The sequence below is a fragment of the Lycium ferocissimum genome, chromosome 8, assembly GCF_029784015.1.
Source record: "Lycium ferocissimum isolate CSIRO_LF1 chromosome 8, AGI_CSIRO_Lferr_CH_V1, whole genome shotgun sequence".
In the NCBI taxonomy this organism is placed as follows: Eukaryota; Viridiplantae; Streptophyta; class Magnoliopsida; order Solanales; family Solanaceae; genus Lycium; species Lycium ferocissimum.
In genome coordinates, this window is record NC_081349.1 from 24,195,543 (window position 1) to 24,205,006 (window position 9,464).

Consider the following 9,464-nt stretch of genomic DNA (forward strand, 5'->3'; position numbering starts at 1 on the left):
TTATCAGTCTTCTTCTTTTGTTTGCTTCCTTATTCATGATTATTCATGATTTATTCAAATGCAACAATAATGTCTCTTCAAGTCTTCTTTTGGTATTTTCTTTCTCTTTTGTTTGCAACTCTCTCTCCACAGAAAGTGGCTTTTGTAGTTGTCACAGGAAATACTAATAAGAGTTACCATAATAGTAACAATTTTATTATTCACACATCATCATATCATATCATATTATTATAAAAGTAGGAAGGCACAGAGTGAAAAATTGAATTATCAAATCGCCCGTCAAATATTCAACGATCATTTCTCCCTTAACTTAAAACTATTTTTATAATCTTTTTTTCCAAAAATTGAACTTCCCACGTCATAACTCTCACTTACTGCAGCCTGTTCAGTGCTTTGAACTTTCATCTTCCAGTACATATCCTAAGGGTATAATTTATTTCAACATTTAAAATGAGGCTTAGTGCGTTGGATTTCTTTCAACTTTCGACTTTTGGACTGATCTATTTGTGGGTAATTAAAGCAATTCTACATGTACAAAAGAAAGTCTTTTCTCATCCTTTATTGATTTGTTAAATTATGCTCAAATATCAGAAAGTGCACTATTAGTTAAGCAATTGTCCTCTCTCAAACCACCATGAACTGAAGAAATTTTCTTTCCCATAGAACACGTTGTTCTTTTAATTATGTGATTTAACGAGCTGCTATTAAATGCTAAATAATTGCTACATTAAACAATTACAATGAAAGAATACCTATGCAAACTTTTTGATTTCTTTTGGTTATCAATTAGCACTAATGGTGAATTTATGCTAAATTATGCTCATCAAACATCTTATATAAATGGACCTTAAGAATATGCCTAACCTGACCATTGGATGAAACAATAAAGCACAGGCACAAATTTAATTACCAGGTAATTTAAAATATTTCCTTCTGCCTGCCTGTTCAATTCTAAGCCATTATTGTTCCTAAAAATTTGCTATTTGTTCTTTTAATTGTGCTTTTCTTTGTGTGTGATATAACCTTTTGACAAGGAAGATAATCTTCTTATAATTTAAGGAAAATACGCTTCAACTTTCGGCCAAATAGAAGAAATTGGTTGGGTTTTAACTCCATAATTCAGCAAGTATATTTATATACTACGTACATATTGGAAAAACATACCATGTACATCCACATGTTTGTGTGTGTATATATATATATATATATATATATATATATATATATATAGCTATTTCATAAACACATGTCTTCCGCCCAACTCTGTATATAAAAAAGTAATATTTTAATTAAAGAAATAAATTTTATGTTGATGATAATTAAACTTCAAGTAAGTATATTTTCAATATATAAAAGCAAAACTTTCATTGCACTCCAATAATATCTTAACTTTCATTTTGATGAAATTATTTACTCCAAATTAAATGCGGAGCCATAATTTGAAATATATGAGCTTTGAATCCTAATTTTTAAGTTATTTATTTCTAAATTAATAATTTGTACATATTTAATTAACTTTTAAGACAAATACAGAATTTGAATCAAAGTGCTACCGAATCCGACCAAATCGATAGCTGAGACTCTAATTCTGCCCTACTTCAAACTCATTTTTTGTTTAAAAGATTAATTTTAGTTAACCAAATAAGAGATTTTAAAGATAACCCGGTCTTAACTGATAATGTTGTCTTTATTTTAACATCATATGGCATCATTTAATAATTTTTTAAAACTATCCGAAAATCATTTTTGTACTAATCTTGGTAAACACATATGAGCTCATTAGAGTATAAATATAAAGTAAAAGAAATGCTTACATGTAAAAATCTATAATAAGCAACAAATGAAAACGAAGAGCAACAAGAAACAAGAATATCTAGCAAAGAAATGATAATTTTTGGGTTAATAGATAAGATCAATATAAGAAAAGAACAGGAAAATAAAGTACGGCGGATGGGGTTGTTCTCCCTTAACAAGGGGTTTCGGGGTCGAGCCTGGGAAAAAAAATTCTGGATAGGGAGCGCTTCTCAATTGGGCCCTATGCTATACAAATCTGGATTAGGCGAGCTCCAATGCGTACCGAATACCTGATAGAAAACAAGTAAATAAGAAAGAATGTTCGACAGCTTTCAAAAAGTAAATCATAAGAACAAAAAATAAATTTGACTTTAAAAAATAAGATCAAGACCTAAAAGTAATTAATTGAAAAATTTAATATTTATTGAGAAAATTTTGTGAGGACTACAAAAGTCTTATGTTCTCTCTTATATATAATAGTAATATTACTATCCAAGAAGAGCGAAGAAGCCCACATCTGGGCGTCAACATGCTTGCTTCAGCACTCAAGGGTATTTTCGGTATTTCGTATTTATCATGGCTTAAAAGACTGTACCATATTGCTTTATAGTTGGTACCTTTTTTAGATATGGACAAAAAATCGGCTCGTGTTGCATTTATTACCTAGCCGAAAAGCTTTACATACTTCAGTTTTTCTACTGCTGTGGGACCATTTGCTTTTCTTTGCATTTATTTTATCCTTGAACACTTGTGGACCCCATCTCTTATTTTGCATTTGTCTTTACTGTTTTGTACATGACAACTATTTGTTATAATAACTTGTACATTTTTGTGGCAAATGACTTTTTTGTATTTAATTATTCAATTCACTGTGTATTAGACTAAAGAATTATATTCATCCGTGTTTTGATAAAGAATTAAATTCATCCGTGTATTGATTTCACTTCAGCTAAAAAAAAAAAATTAGGGATTAATTTTGTATGTCACATACTGAAATTATTTTATAAGATAATTTATTTATTTCAATTGAAAGTTACTCCGTTATAAAAGAAATTTGGGATTAATTTGTATATCATTTACTGAAATGATTTTATATGACAATTGATTTATAACTTGAGCTATTGAATTTAATTTCTTTTTATTTCTGTAATATTGAATTTTGAATATAACTTTTAAAATTTATAGGACAAATTAGATTATAGAATTACAACACAATGAATATCCGAATTTTAGCTCCATGTCAATTTATGTGGCATCATTTTTTACTACACACAAACTTTAAGAAAGAAAAATATTTTAACTTCTGGATTAAAACATGTCAAATATATTTGTGTGGTTATAAATCATCTCATTAGAGATAATGAGACTATTAAAGTTACAATTGTTTGCACATATCAAAAGTAAAATTATTTTTGGGACAAAAAAGTATTTCTTGTCTTGGAACAAAATTAATTTAAGTTCATCAATACTTTATTCATTTTACCCAACATTTTGTTCAATTTATTGTTGATCGATCTATTTCGGGTTTAAAATTTATCATTAATTCATAATATACATTCGGTAGAACAAGAAACAAAGAAAAAGTGTTATTAAATCTGTAACTCTGTTACCAAGAAATAATTGTAACTTAATTACACTTTTTTTATATTATCATAAAAAGAGATAATGTAAATTCATAGAAAATTTAATCACCAATTTCAACATTTTTACATATGTTGGGCCCGTGCATATATATATATATATATATATATATATATATATATATATATATATATATATGAGTTGTCGTTTTCTCAGGAACGTACTATTTGCAAGGATGGAAAAAGTATTGGTTCAAGATCGTTTGGTGTGATTAAGAAATGGTGGCTTAGTTGCTAGACACCTGGGGACCATTTTATATGGATAATATGCTGTCAATGCTTACATAAATTTCTTTAGAAATTTAAAATTAGCGAATCAACTCCTCTTCTTAAGCCTAAACATCCATTAACTTATTTATAGTATTAGGTTAAGGGAACCATTTGTGCCAGGTTAAGGTTTAAGAGTTTCTTGTAGTTATTGGGATGAGAAGGTTTACAGTGAGCAGGAAAGTTAGGGATTTGAGTTATGTGTTTATTTTTATGTATTTACAAGGTTCAATAAACTTGGGTATTTCTAAATTCATTTGTTTATATTAACTTTTATTCATTCCATGATTACTAAAAAAGGATGCCTATGGAAGCAATTTATCTATCAAAGTAGTCTTTGCACAGTTTTGTGTATCATCTCCTTAGAGTACACTAGTATGTGGACATGTGCGTTCAGACGTGTATTCCATGACAATCAATATAAACTTTTTAAAATGATATGATTATAGCATTAAAATATATGTCAAAGTTATAAAATAAAATTTGAAAGGGTAAAAATACACGCTCAACATCTTAACATGTTATCCTATATATCAACATGGTAATTAATCTTTATTTTATTGGATAGGTGAATAATTATATTTTTAAATTGTTGTTGAAGTTACATTTTGACTATGACTCTCTTTCTACAAAGTCATTTCAGCTTAGAATAAAATATAAATCAAGCATCATAATCTCAACTGAAGTATAATAACATCATATAGGATTCACTTATATTTTCTCGGCATATGAATAATATTTATTGATACAGATTTTGAGATAAATATATATTTCGCAGAAAATAAATATGACATTTCTCACTTCATAGCTAAAGGGTTGACTATCACATTCAAATCCAATACTCCCTTTGGGACATAAAGAATATGTTTGTACGTAATACTGTATTCGAATTATAACTTTCAAAAATTAGAAGAAAGGTAGATTGAATCATTAATTGAGAAGGGAAAAAATATGTCAAACTCAAAAAGAGTTGTAGGTGAGTATCGATATACTTAATTATATACATTTTTGAAGAACTAAACTTCCCATACAACGATGAGAACCAATAAATTCAAAGGACTCTACTCTTTATCGTTTGTTTAATTTTAGTATCAAAATGAATATATATTAGTAATTCTTAAAGCACTTAATGAAACTGCTGAATCACGAGCCCTGAGAATCAAACAAAAGCAAAGCCTTATTCCCTGTTTATATAACAAAAAAGAAATTGTAACATTCCTACATATTCAATTCAATATAACCAAAGCCTAATCAAATAATCAAAACTGAAATTCATTTACATAAATCAAGTAAAAATACCATTTTACTTTTTTTAGGGACCACTGATCATTGCCCTGTGTCAAGAATATGTGCCCATCAGATTATCTGACTTCTAACGGAATTAATATATAAAATACTAAAATTTTACCAGAAATTAAATTATAACCTTTAGATAATTTCATTTGTTATTTTTTATCACAACCTGCATAGACAGTTCAAAGTATTAGTATCATTCTGGTGTATATATAGAAAGTATAACAACAAAATGAAATATAACAATTTTATATAAGTGAACATAAATTTTTGGGTAAACATGTGACCTAATAAGCAAACAAAATATCTCAAATTCTCGATCTTGTTAACGGCCGATCAACAAAATCGAAAATTTTTTGCGCCAAATTTTAATGGAGAGGCCTAATTTTTTTTTTTTTCCTTAAAAAAAGAAAGATCATCATATATATTTTTATTTAAAGTTTACTTTTCTAACTTTTTTAGTTGCAAACTCATTAATTATTGTTTTATAATCTATTTGTTCTAATAATTCTTTTTCAATTGATAATATAGCTAATCCATTCAATCTCTCTTGAGACATTGTTGATCTTAGATAATATTTTATTAATTTTAGTTTTGAAAAACTTATTTCGGCTGAGGCAACAGTTATAGGAACCGTTAACATTATTCTATAAGCAATATATGTATTTGGAAAAGAATCAAGTCTTTTTATTTGATTGAGTATTTCGATTAGATCATTATCTTCCACTTGTATTATTTCTCTTAACACTTTTAATTCAAAAATAAATCTAAACCATAAATATCAGAATAACTATTATGTGCTAAAGAAAGTTCAAGGTTAAGACAATACTCTTTCAAACTCTCATCATCTAGTGATCTCAATTTTTTAGCACTAAGATTTTTCCAATCATTACTACCTTCACTAGCTAGTTTTTTGTTACAAGTACTAGAAGTTGTACTAAATAATTTACTACAAAAAAACAAAAGACTTTATCCAAATCTTTTGAGTAAACTAACCATTTTCTTTCATGTCTTTCCCCATTTGCCAATTTTTGAATATAATGTGTTGTAGAAAAATGTCTTGAGTATTTATCCTTTGAAAAATTTGTATGGAGCTTATTCTAATTGGTCTCTTTTCTACTAATAGATCTCTCAACTTTGTATCTATAGTATTCCATTGACTTGGATCGTATAAATTTTTAGGGATGCAATTATTTAAATCATTTAGGAGTTTTTGAGTTTCTGGAACTATATCAGATCTCTCATTAACTTCTTCTATATTTTTCTTCTTGAATGTTATTATCATCTAGCTCAACTCTATTAGTGACTTGTTCATTTGAAGAACATCATCCTATATTTTCCGAATCAATATTTTTATTATTAGTTAAATACCTATCAAGTGCTCCTTTTTGGGATTTAATAAATTCTTCAACTTTTCTCCTTTTCTCTCTTTTTGCACAACCGGGTTCATATTTTCTAGTTGACATATTTAAACTGAATAAATTCTAATAATAACTAAAGCAAAAATATATACTTATGAAATAAGAATGTCAACAATGACAAATTTTCAATGAAATATAAGATAAAGGTAGAACAATAAAACGTGGTTCAAGAATTTGATAAGTTGATACAATGATATCGAAATAGTGTTGCGTTGCTTGATAATTTGAAGAAGACGTCAAAAAGTAAATCTTTGATCTTTTGTAAGCACTATGTGTTGCAGTAGAATTTTTAGGAGTGTAGGAGAGTTGAGAATTTTCAATAATAGAAGAGTAGAAGAATGATGAAAGGAAGAAGAAATACATAGATATGAACAATAGAATAGTTACCCAAATAAATAAGGATACTATCAAATCTACAATTACCTAAAAAATGTTTACATTCTCCCAATTTTAGTGCAACGTTATAATTAATCCCCCAAAAAAGGAAAGAAGTTATACTTTTTCCCCAAAAATATTCCTAAAATGTGGGCCCCACTCACCTAACAGAGGAAGATGTTACATTTTACTTTTACCCCAATATATAGAGTCGGACGTAAGACACTACACCCTTTTTTTTTTTTTAGATATATATATATATATATATATATATATATATATATATATGGACAAAAAAGTGGGGCCCCCAAAAAGTGGGGCCCTAGGCCATTGCCTCACTTGCCTTGTTATTCAGCCGGCCCTGCTTGTTAAGGAGATCATAATATTGTCAAAGAAAGTGAAAAGGAGGAACCTCGTTAACTTTGTCTTCCTGGTGGTATGAGAATTCTTACCAAAAAGAATAAGAAAAGGGATAAAATGATATAGTACTGGTTTGTCATTGTGCTAACTGCTATGTATCTTTATAAAGAAACAAAGAATGTGAATAGGTTATACTGCCGGTGGAAGCTCTAAAGAACAAAAAAGTTAAAGCTGAGAAACTAATATGAATAATAATTGAAAAACTTCACTTAGTAACAGCCCAACAATAAACACCGGGAGATGAAACATTTTTCTTCATTTTACAGTTTTTGAATGGTGAGAAGTAAGCTTATTAATATCACTTAGCAGGTCAACAGGTTGTCCCCGAAGGTAAGAATTAATTAAGAATTTATGAACAATTATCCAAGCAAAATGAAACAGTGAATTTAGTTGGGAATACAAAAAGATGATACACAGAATATCCTATTTTTGTATTCATAATTTCATAAGTATTGGAAGAGTCTCAATTTTTAATTAAATGAAATACTTAATATTGAAGGAGCAATTTATTTTTGAAGGGTGAAAATGTCATTCAACTTTTGAGGGGCATTTTAGTATTTCAACTTTGCACTTTGAAGTTACCCACTTTTAGTATTATATGATATGATAATTGCACCTAATAGCATAAAAATGTAACTCATTATACATTTTTAATAATCAACTTAAGTTTGTTGTTCAAATTTCGCAGTTCGGAGGATATCTCCGTCACACCCCTACGAGGAGTATGACGGCTCCGACCAGAGCGTTTTTAACCACTTGACTTATCCAATACTTTGAACATTATAAACCCTAACTCAAAGAACACTGCGTACGAAAAGGCCCAACATAGGAAGATCGATCATTCGGCACATACGTACGTACGCGTACCGACAAGGTCACCACAACATAACGTATATCATAAAGCGAGGCAAGGCTAACAAGAAAGTATCGAGAGCTCAAAATAAGGGCCGACAAGGCCACCAATATATTATACAATAATATGAAGCCAGTAGCTATAAAACATCTAACCGTACACACACGTCTACGAGCCTCTACATAGATTTCAAATGATCATAAGGACAATACCAAATAGACTGCAGCTCCGAAGTAAATGGAGTGCTCCTGAGAATCCGCTAATAGAACGCCTACGGGTCTGATCTGTCTTCCTGCCTACCTGCGGGCATGAGCGCAACATCCACAAAGGGGACGTCGCACGAATAATGTCGAGTATGTAAGGCATAAATAACAACATAATATAGATATGAAAGGGAACATGGAATAAGGAGATAACCCGTACATCCGGATGCCTCGTAAGGCGGTGTCGTATGCTTAGCCTTTAAAAAATTAAATATTTTTATACATATATATAGTACCATGCCCCGCCATTGGTCTTCGGTGTCATATATATAGTATCATGCTCGGCCATTAAGGCTCGGTGTTATCATCATTAGCCCGCGTCGGGCCTCCCGCGTCGGGGCAATATCGTAACATGCCCACCGATTGGTGTGCACATCTACGTGCCATGCCGGCCGACTATAGCGCGCGCGGTGTGAGAAAATACATACATATATATAAAGTATGCATAAGAGCCCAATCAAAAGCCACAACTATATCGGAGTGACGTAAGGTCGGTGGCCTCCGATTATCTTATGATCAATCACCATCATTTATCCTACCTTGAAGGAACAAGTGGTCATGGGTGAGATTACCAACAATGAAGGAAATTAAGAAATTGCGAAGTAAGCTCATTCACCTCATAATAATATAAAGCTCATGTACTTGGAAATCTCTATGAATAAAATCATCTCATAATAACATGAAATCCATATGCCTTGGAGCTTTGATAAATAAATCCCTCATAATCATCGTCATGTTTATCATAATTATTCATCTTTAGCACCATAAAAACTTTAAGAGTCATGAATCTCTAACACTCTTGGAAATGAGGATTTTTATAGAATTCATGTATGGGTTGGTAGGAAAAAAATCATGCCTGTAAAAGAAAGAGGAATAGCCTTAATATACCTGGAAGATAATTTCTCGACTTCCAACTTACTTCCTGTCACTACTAAAAAAACGGAAAAAACCGTTGACAAAAACCGACGTCTAGCGTCGGTTTTTTTAACCAAACCGACGGGAAACCGACATTTTAACGTCCGTCGGTTTTAATAGCCTCGCTTTCGGAAAAACGACGGACAACGTCGGTTTTTACCGACGGACAAAGATCGGTTACGTTGTCCGTCGGGTTTTATTCAAATATTTTTAAAAATTAAAA